The sequence below is a fragment of the Gossypium arboreum genome, chromosome 1, assembly GCF_025698485.1.
Source record: "Gossypium arboreum isolate Shixiya-1 chromosome 1, ASM2569848v2, whole genome shotgun sequence".
In the NCBI taxonomy this organism is placed as follows: Eukaryota; Viridiplantae; Streptophyta; class Magnoliopsida; order Malvales; family Malvaceae; genus Gossypium; species Gossypium arboreum.
This window is the reverse complement of record NC_069070.1, coordinates 111,353,975-111,364,797: the sequence shown is the minus strand read 5'-3', so window position 1 is coordinate 111,364,797 and position 10,823 is coordinate 111,353,975. Positions and strand designations below refer to the sequence as shown.

Here is a 10,823-nt window from a genome sequence, read left to right as displayed (position 1 = left end):
TACTTGGAGATAGCTAGATTCAGGTCAGCAGCATTGACCCGGACGTTTGATTTGCAGTATGATTTAATATCCGCATTGGTCGAGCGTTGGCGACCGGAGACCCACACCTTTCATTTGCCATGTGGAGTGCACAGTCACTCTGGAGGATGTTGCATTGCACTTTGGGCTCCCAATCGACGGGGATGCCATCACGGGCGTAAGTACGATAGCTGAGCCGGCTGCACTTTGTTATAGCCTATTAGGAGCCTCACCCGGCGATGCTGATTCTACTTTTTCGGAGTTGAAATTTACATGGCTAAAAGCCATTTTTCAACATTTATCAGTTAATGCCACTGAAGAAGAATTGGTGTGCGCAGCTCGAGCGTACATTATGCATGTCATAAGGGGTGTATTGATGCCCAATTCCAACAACAACAAGGTTCATATCCAGTATTTACCTCTGTTAGCTGATTTGCATAATGTTCACTCGTATAGTTGGGGTTCCGCAGTTCTCGCTATGTTGTATCGTGAGCTTTGTCGGACGACAAAGCTTGATGCCGTAGACATGAGTGGATGCCTTGTATTGTTGCAATAATGGGATCTTTATCGGATGCCATTTTTGGCATCGATTAGTCACCAACCATACTTATTCCCGCTAGTTAACAGGTGATAAAATTTAACTTGTTAGCAATTGACAATTTCTTTACAATGATACTATTCTAACGATACTATATTTACTTGAAAATTTTTTTCGTAGATGGAGTATTTATCCGGGTATCGGGAGGTCGTACACTGTCCCGATATATCGTTTAATGATTGAACAACATGCCGAGGAAGGGGTAAGCTATTCAAATATTCGTGACATGTAATTGCTTTGTATATCTTACTCGAACGGTGTTAAATTTTAACCATGGTATTAATCATGCAGTTTATATGGATACTATATCGTAGACCAGAAATTGCGGCTATTATACCCTCATCTGCCTACGTTGATTCTCAATTGTGGTGTATTAACGCACCAATTACCAGTTTCAATGTATTCGAGTGGTACCACAGGGATCGAGTATTACGACAGTTTGGTTGCATCCAGTATATCCCGGATCCGCCAATACAGGTGGGGGAGGTTCACGGCATCAACAAAAGAGGGAAACATGGACAGCATTGGGGGGTTACGCATCAGAGCTTTGTTGCGGTGTGAGAGAATCGGATGGCTCGAAGACTTCAGATAGATATTTGTTCCGATTTGCGACCATTGTTAGAGTACATACAATGGTACTCGAGTATGGGGAAGCCATATTTACTTGGTGGGCAGTCAACTATAATCCCCCCGCACGTGCAACGATCTGGAGCATACGATCCAGTGGCCGATATAGAGCCCGATCCACAGCCCGATCCACAGCCAGATCCCGAGCTTGACCCAGAACCGGAGACCGAATCTGAACAATCGTATTCACATTCGGCTAATACTTCTTATCATCTGGATTTTCAGAGTAATGACTATTTACCGGGCTCATCATCACATTCACATTCGGCCGATACTTCTTATCATCCGAATTTGCTGGGCAATGACTATTTCTCGAGCTCGTCAAGGGACGGATACCATTACGGGTTTGATATCTTTAGGTCGTACCCACCGCAGCATAGCACTTCTCCCGGCCCATATCCACCTCATTATAGCACTACCCCTGGCCCCTATCAGCTGCAGTACTCCACTCCTATTGGGTTGCATCCATCGCAGCATGGCACTCCTCTCGGCTCAAGTTCATCGATGTCATTCGTGCCATATGATTTTTCTTCAATATATCAGACACTCTCACCTGCGACTGAAGAGGATGTTGGTCGTCGCAATCACCCACAACGTGAACGTCGACCTCCGCAGAAATATACCCCTAGGACCACACTATCAAACCATCAATTTTAGGGGGTCTCTTGGGGCTTTGATATTAAAAGGTTTGTATTTTTTTGATATATTTAATTAGATTAATTGGAACTTTGAAAAGTGGAACAATATTTGACCATAATGTAAATTAGATTAATTTGGATATTTTTTAACATTAAAACACTAAAACTTGCAACAAATCTAGTCTATTAATATAAATTAAATAGATTACAACATTAATCAAATTGGAACAAACTTTGCAATATAATTTTTTATATAAATTAAATACATTACAACATAAGCTCAATTCCTACCGGATCGTGACGATTGTCCAACATGATAGTTTCGCTGCGGGCATTTGTTCCGGGAATGACCAGCTAACCTTCATAATCCACAACGCTTACCGTCAGATTTCTCCCTAATGTCCATTTCATTGCGGATTCTGGATGATTGCAGACGACCTCTTGGATTCCTGCGTAGCCCTCTGTCTGGGACAAGCTCGAAAGTCGTCAGAGGCACCTCCCACATAGACAGGTCAGGCAAGACGAGGAACTCATTTTCCCAGACACTTAACGTGCGCTCAAGTGTGTATACATCATCGATAAATTGTTCAACATTAAGGTTCACTTTAGCACACGCTGCCACGACATGCGTACATGGATAATGAAGTGTTTAGAATCTCCTACAATCACACCGTCTGTTCCGGAGATCAACTCTATAGGACCTAGGTGGTATGCCGGGTCGACGACCAATGGTCTCCGTAACATGAAACGTTTCAAGGCGTCATGAATATATCTCTACATTCATCGACCTCGCCATCCGACGGTTTACAACCATTGCATCTCTAACATCTTCGACAAACACGTGTCCTGCCTCCATCTGGTTGACTTGTTGCTGACCCATTCTTGGCATCAAGGTAGCCAACCTGTAGAATGTAGCCGAGAAGACAGATGAAATCGGAAGATGTCGTGTTTTCAACAGCGTTGACCCCCTCCACTAAGTTTGTGGTCTTCTGACCATAACGAAAGCCTTCGTCAAAACTTTGAGCCCATTGCCATGGCTCCATAGTGCCCAACCACTGTCGAAAAGATGTATTCGTTTGACCCTCCATGTCACTCTCAAGTCGAATCATTCTTTGTCGGAAAATGTGTGGCTCTAGCTCATGGGCTGTATAGGTATAAAGAATAGATAAGTTATAGTATTGCCCTAAAACATTAAAACTTATATTGAAAATATAAGGTAATCATTTACCCATTTTCAAAACTTGTCTCTTCCAGTCTGCATTTTTATAATCTCGATGGAAGTTAGCTACGATATATCGAATGCAGTAAACGGATCTCATAGTACACCGGAACGTCTAATGGCAGCAATTAATCCTTTCCCTCTATCGGAGATGATACAAATATTATCGTTGTTAATAACATACCTCCGCAGGTTGGTAAGGAAGAATTCCCACGATTCCATGTTCTCCTTATCTACGATGGAAAATGCTATCGGGAGCATGTTCCTATTACCGTCTTGAGCAACAGCAAGAAGTAAGATCTGTGTATATTTTTCATATAGCCAGGTCCCATCCACTTGCACAAACGGCTTGCAGTGGGGAAATGCACGCACACATGGATCAAAAGTCTGAAACATCCGATGAAATTTTTTTTCCTGACTATAATTGGTCATCCGGGCCGTAATAAGGTCATGTCTGTAACTCAATTACAGTCCCCAGTACGTACTCTCGCATAGCGGCTATCCATCCCTGTAGCTCGTTATACGATGCATCAAAATCCCCATACAGTTGCTCCATTGCCATCTGTTTAGCTATCCACGCCTTTCGATATGATACTCGATATTGAAATCGTGCCTGTATTTTGGCTATCAGTACTGAAACTTTAATTGTCGACATGTCCTTCACCATTGGCATGATACACGTACAGATAGTTTTGGAATCAAGTTTTCGATGATCTTCTGACATACGTGTTGATGTGCATGTGTGAGGCCCAACAAATTTGCGTATCTCCCACATCTGCGAATTTTGAATAAATGCAGCTCGTACCCATCAATTGCAACCTTCCACTGACTTCCAACATTCCCCAATATATAATGTCAGTTTAGACACTGCAACTTTGTAATCCACTGATATATTCATGTTATATCCCTTAATAGCAAAAACACACTCTTCTTTACTTTTGAATCTCTGGCCTACGAACAACTCCTCAGGTTCTGAACTTACGGCCAGCCGATGAGCAGGAAGTATTTTAGGGTACTCCGGGAACTCAGCTGCATGCGCCGCGTCGGGGTCTATGAGCGACGTGTGGCCCAAGATTATTGTGTATCACAATGCGTCGCACCTGGTTCCCGATCAATGACGGATTAATGTTTCTATCGTCATTCACGTCTTTATCGTCAATATCATCGGGGACATCGTCCACATCGGGATCAGTATCACTATCGACCTCTTGATCACAAGGATCACTACTATCGTCTATCGTATCCATCATCACCAACCACATTAATATCGGGTATAACATTAAGATCGATATCAATCCCACGTATAGTCGATTCACTATCAACGTACGATATTGGAGCCACCATGCATGATTCTTGAGCTCCGTGTTCTTCAACATATGCATTGAGATCATCATTTTGCTCCATACCGGCTAACTCAGCAAATAAGTGAATCGGTGCATTTTTGTCACTCCCATTCCCACAGTAAAGAGCGGTCATCGTCTCCACGTCTTCGTCGTCTACAAGTTCTATTTCTGTGAATTTGATGGGATCTGTCGAAATTGGAAACTTGTAAAAAAGTTTCGAGATCCTTCTCCCACAACGTCTAACAATTTTTGCGTTAATCCTTCCCTTCATATCATCCAACGAGACATTTCTATTAAATCTCATTGCTATTTGTTGCCGACATTTAAATATGCATTCAAAGGTTGTTGTCAAGATAATTCCATCGAAATAAACGCATACGAAAAACTGATTATCCATATTCAATACTAAAGCTGTTAAAAAAATAAACAAAATTTCTCAAAACAATTTCAAACAACAAATAAATTACTTAAATAAAAATTAATTAATCAATATGCAATTTTAAATATATTAAAATAAAATATAACATTCACACAAAACACATAAGTAATCTAAATACAAAACTTACTTAAAATCACAATAAACAAAATAAAACATAAAAATAACACTAAATAAACTATATTAATACTAACAAAATATTTTTTTCTTATTATAATATGTTATATTTAAAATAACAAAAAAATACCTTTAATTTTTTCTTCTCCTTCTTTCTCACTCTCTTATCTTTCGTAATCTTTTTTTTTGAAATTTTTTCCTTCTTTATTTTTTTCAGAAAATCTGTTATATTTAAAAATAAGAAAAAAAATACCTTTAATTTCTTCTTCTCCTTCTTTCTCCCTCTCTTCTCTTCTCTAATTTTTTTTTTTACTGAAATTTTTTTCCTTCTTTTTTTTTCTTCTGTTCTCCCTCCCTCTCTTCTTCTGGAAGTTTTTCTTTTTCACTGCTGTGTGTTTCGTTTTAACACTGAGGGGTTTAAATAGGGGATTGGGGAGTCGGTGCCGCCTCTGCCATGTCATCAACTGGTGCCGCCTCTGACAGAGGCAAGACCAATATTTTATTATTTTTTTCAGATTCATTTTTTTAACAGTTTTTTCAGATTCAATTTTTTTTAACAGATTGTGTCAGTGGCAGGGTGGTCTTGCCTCTGCCATAGGCGGCACCACCTTGCCTATACCATTCTCGTATATAATTTTAATGTTGTATTATTTTAGTTTTTTTTCATACTATGTAGGTAAAAAACCCCACAAATTAAAAAAAAAAAACATGTAATAAATTATTCCTCAAGCAAGTGAAAACTATTTTCATTTTTCTCTATTATTTTTTTTCCGGAAAACAAACAACAACAAGAAGAAAAAAGAGAAAATTTGCAAGTTTTAGTCTTATATTGCAAATAAGTTGAAAAAAAAGTATTTTGAACTAACCATAGGGAGGTCTTTAACTTTAGTTAAAAGTAAAAAATGTTAAGTCAGTGATCTATTAGTGGATTAATAAAATTTTTAACTGTAGTGACCGATTCGAGCAATTATCTTAATTCAAATGACTAAATTGACAAAAAAAAAATTTGGAGTGACTAAAATAAAAACAACGTTATTTTAAAATGCCTTATAGTGTAGTTTATCCAGTTTGTTAAATTGTACTACTTTCATAATTCCACGTATACTCATGCAAAAATTCAAGTACTTTTAGTTAATAGATTTAACAATCACAATTTTAGTTAAAATTAAAATTTTAAAATTTAAAAATATAGATTAAAAATAATCAAATTTAAGAATACTTGCTAATTCACAACTTAAATATAAAATAAAATTGATTTTGAAATTTTGCTAAATGAATTTAATTGTTACGATTTTCAGTTAGGTTTGAAATTTTATATTTTAAAAATGAATGGAGACTAAAGTTGAGAGATTCTTTTAGTTAAAATTGATGAAATTAGAAACCTTATATGATAGTTTAATGGTTAAAAGTGTTTATCGTTTTCAGATATGGTCGAGCTTTATCTTATTATATTTAAAAAAAATTATGAAATCAGACAACTTAAAATTCTTCAAATTTGAATTTTTGATGTCACTCCCTTCGTCAATCACAGATGCGCGTCATAAACGCATTCTCAAAGGAGTGTGACCTTTTGAAAGCACTAATTTGCTAAAAATATTAGCTAGCTATCCGCGTCTAGAACACGAATATAATACGTCAAGTAAGCCCTTTTTCGTAATTTAGCTTGTGAATTAGGCCTATAAATTAAGGGCAATCGGGAACAGCAATCCCCAACTCATAATTAAAACCAATCTAATTTCAAAGCCTTCTTCAAATCTTCAAGGTAATTACTCATCTCTTTTCTCTTATTGTTTTTAGTTTTTGTTTGTTTTTTTGTAGATTTAATTTGTTTTTTTTAGTTTGTTCCGCGAGTGACATGAATCTGTGATTAGCGATTTTTCCTCTTTTCAAGTTTTATGGGTTTTTTTTTTATTTAAATCAATACCAGATCGTGTATATCTTTTCGGTTTTCATTATTCATAGTCTCTAAATTAGTAATGATTTTTTTTATTTGTTGAATTGTTTGATGAATCTTACGAACTAAGGTTAGGGATTTTCCTCTTTTCAATTTTAGGGTTTTCTTTTCAACCGTAGATTTTTTTAATTTAAATTAGATTCTTTGATTTGATTAGAGTTTTTAGGCATAAAATTAAGGGTCTTATCGCTATTATTTTTAGAAGTGCGAAATTGTTTTTAATGTATCAAAACAATCAGAATAGTTTTAGATTACCTAGGAATCTCGATCTTTCCAGATATCCTTCAATAGGATTTTTTTTTTTTGTGAAATAGATGATATGTGGGCCTGGTTGTAAAAATATTTTATATTTTATTTGTTTTAGTTAGTAGTAGTCTTATTTGAGTTTTGTTTTTTATTCAAATAGATGCAAATTTTTGTCAAGACCCTGACCGGCAAGACTATCACCCTTGAGGTGGAAAGCTCCGACACCATCGATAATGTCAAGGCAAAGATCCAAGATAAAGAAGGAATCCCACCAAATCAACAGAGGCTTATCTTTGCTAGTAAGCAGCTAGAATATGGTCGTACACTTGCTGACTACAACATTCAGAAGGAGTCCACCCTGCACTTGGTCCTTCGTTTGAGGAGTGGTATGCAAATCTTTGTTAAGACCCTCACCGGCAAGACTATCACCCTTGAGGTGGAAAGCTCGGACACCATTGATAATGTCAAGGCCAAGATCCAAGACAAATAAGGGATCCCTCCAGACCAGCAGAGGCTTATCTTTGCCGGTAAGCAACTAGAAGATGGTCGTACCCTGGCTGATTACAACATCCAAAAGGATTCCACCCTCCATTTGGTGCTCCGCCTTCGTGGAGGAATGCAAATCTTTGTTAAGACCTTGACAGGAAAGACAATTACTTTGGAGGTTGAGAGTTCAGATACCATTGACAATGTCAAGGCTAAGATCCAGGATAAGGAGGGTATTCGGCCAGACCAGCAGAGGTTGATCTTTGCTGGTAAGCAACTAGAAGATGGCCGCACCCTGGCTGACTACATCATCCAAAAGGAATCCACCCTCTATTTGGTGCTTCGTCTCCGTGGTGGTATGCAAATGTGGTGGTATGCAAATATTTGTTAAGACTCTTACCGGAAAGACCATTACTTTGGAGGTTGAGAGTTCAGATACCATTGACAATGTCAAGGCTAAGATCCAGGACAAAGAGGGTATTCCCCCAGACCAACAGAGGTTGATCTTTGCCGGTAAGCAACTTGAAGATGGCCGCACTCTCGCTGATTACAACATCCAAAAGGAATCCACCCTCCACTTGGTGCTTCGTCTTTTTGGTGGTATGCAGATTTTTGTGAAGACTCTTACCAGGAAAACGATCACCTTGGAAGTTGAGAGCTCTGACACTATTGACAATGTCAAGGCCAAAATCCAGGATAAGGAAGGTATCCCTCCAGACCAACAGAGGTTGATTTTCACGGGTAAGCAGCTTGAGAATGGCAGGACACTTGCAGACTACAACATTAAAAGGAATCGACCCTCCATTTGGTTCTTCGTCTTCGTGGTGGGATGCAAATTTTTGTGAAGACATTGACAGGAAAGACGATCACTTTGGAAGTTGAAAGCTCGGACATTATTGATAATGTGAAGGCCAAGATCCAAGATAAGGAAGGAATCCCCCTAGACCAGCAGAGGTTGATCTTTGCAGGGAAGCAACTTGAAGATGGAAGGACCTTGGCAGACTACAACATCCAGAAAGAATCGACTCTGCACCTTGTCCTTGTCCTTCGCCTTCGCAGTGGTTTCTGAATGGTCTTTTAAAGAAGTGTCTTTTATGATGGGGTTCAACATTATGTTTCTAGTTTTATGTTTATCTAATTAAGCCTGCTGTGATGCAGTGGCTAAATGCTATAAGTAATAATTTGTATAAATTCTTTTTTAGTTCTCTGCTTATGTTTAAGGTTTCATGGTTGCCTGCACTTTGGTCATTGAAATAATTTTTCATATAAAGTTTCTAAGCTATCATATGCTCTTTCCTCTCTCTCCCCCTTCCTATTTTTATTTTTAAATTTTGGTTCCGTTCTGGTGTTTGTTTGATTTTTTTCTTTCAAGCATGATATCTTTTGATAACCATGATTATGAGTTTTGATATGGTTTAATAAATTTGATAGGGTCAAGGGTTCAAATATAAATTTTATGTAGGTTATTCTTTTTTAAACATCTTAAATGTATAGAATATGTATTTTACAGATGTTGCACAAATGCTAATGTAAATAAAAAGTCGCAATTCGTGATATCTAAATTTCTAAAATATTTTCTTTTCATTCTACAAAAAGCAAGCAGCATTATCGAAACAGACTGTTAGTGACCTAATCGTTCTCTCAGTGACCGAAAATCTCGAGCAATCGAACTGGATTTTCTTCGTCTTATTCAAAATTTTTCTGTTGAAATTTATTGTATTCCTCGTGCTTTCAATGTTGTTGATATTGGATTGCTAAGGTTTCTCATGCGGGGAATTGACTTGCTGAATAGGTGCCAGCATCCACCTGTTAATTTAGTTAAACTTGTTGAAAGTGACAAAACTCTGTAATGAAGTTTCGCATTTTTAGTAAAAAGAAAAAAGAAAAGAAAAGAAAAGAAAGTAAGCAACATTACTTTCCCGTTCCTTACTTTTTCCTTTCATTTTGTAATCTCAAAGAGTTCTTTTTTGGTTTTTTGTGACCCACATCGATCTTTTGGCCAACTAATGCCCCCTTTCTTCTTCCCTCCTTCCTCCCTGCCCCCTAGCCCTCTCTTCCCCGCTCCTATTGTCTTTTTTCTTTCCTCTCCTCTTTTTTTTTTGCTCTTCTTTTTCTCCCCCTTTGCTCTGGTGTGTTCCCTATTTCAACGGCGGGCGCTCATCAATTGGTAGGTTGATCTCGGCTATTACCCACTCATCCTCTTCCCTACATCCATTGTTTCTTCCTTCCTTTTTCCTTTCTTTTTTCTTACTCCACATCCTTTCTCTTCCCTTTCCTCTTTTTATCCTCCTTTGCTGCCTCTTTTCTGGTGATGGAGGACTTCATTTTTGTTTTACTTTTTTGGCATAATAATGGTATCCAAAAGTTTTCTTTGGGTCCTCCCTTGAGGATGCTTTCTTGAGTTAGAATGGCTCATGTTTCTCGGGGCATGTATTTTGATTTCTCAAGCCTTTTATGGTACATTTTTGTTTTTTTTTTTCTCCCTTGAACTACACATATGTTGTTTTCAAGTTAGTAATGTTGTCACACCTCAAATTTGGCGGATTCGAGTAAAAGGTATGTATAATTTATCACTTTTTAGAATTTTGGCACATAATATATCTGCCCGCATACAATCTGAGATTTTCATCTCCGGATTTTTCTTAGAAAAGAAAGAATGCTCCTATGAATAGATACCCCCAAAGTTTGAGAATCTATCAAGTGTATGAAAAAATTGTAGAAGACTTAATTATCTTTAAGAGCACGCCTTGTGAGAGTTACCGCCAAAGGTATGTGACCGCGTTCGCACGTGCCCATAAAACAAACAATTTTATAAAATAATTTTAAAGCGTGGCTTTACTGCAAGCGTACAGGTTAGTTGTAATATTTATAGTGTTGCAATAGAACAGTAGAGTATTCCAAATATCGAACCCAAATGAGATGACGATTGAGTGATAAATAGCATACTTTATAAGTCTAAGCGGCTATTGATACGATTTTATAGTACGGAAAATCATAAAATGAAAATTTTGCAAGCAAATTGAATATGCTAATCTAAAGATTAAATTGCAAAGAGTATAAAGCTAAGAAATTAACCAAATAAATTACTAATGGTGGTTGGTTATGTGGCTCACTGTACTTGAACGAGGGACTTAAATCACT

At 37.5% G+C, this 10,823-nt stretch overlaps 1 pseudogene; it reads left to right on the top strand.

Annotated features, from left to right (window-relative positions):
• Window positions 1–6,617: 6,617 nt before the first annotated feature.
• LOC108482592 (polyubiquitin-like) lies at window positions 6,618–8,952 on the top strand (annotated as a pseudogene).
• Window positions 8,953–10,823: the final 1,871 nt, after the last annotated feature.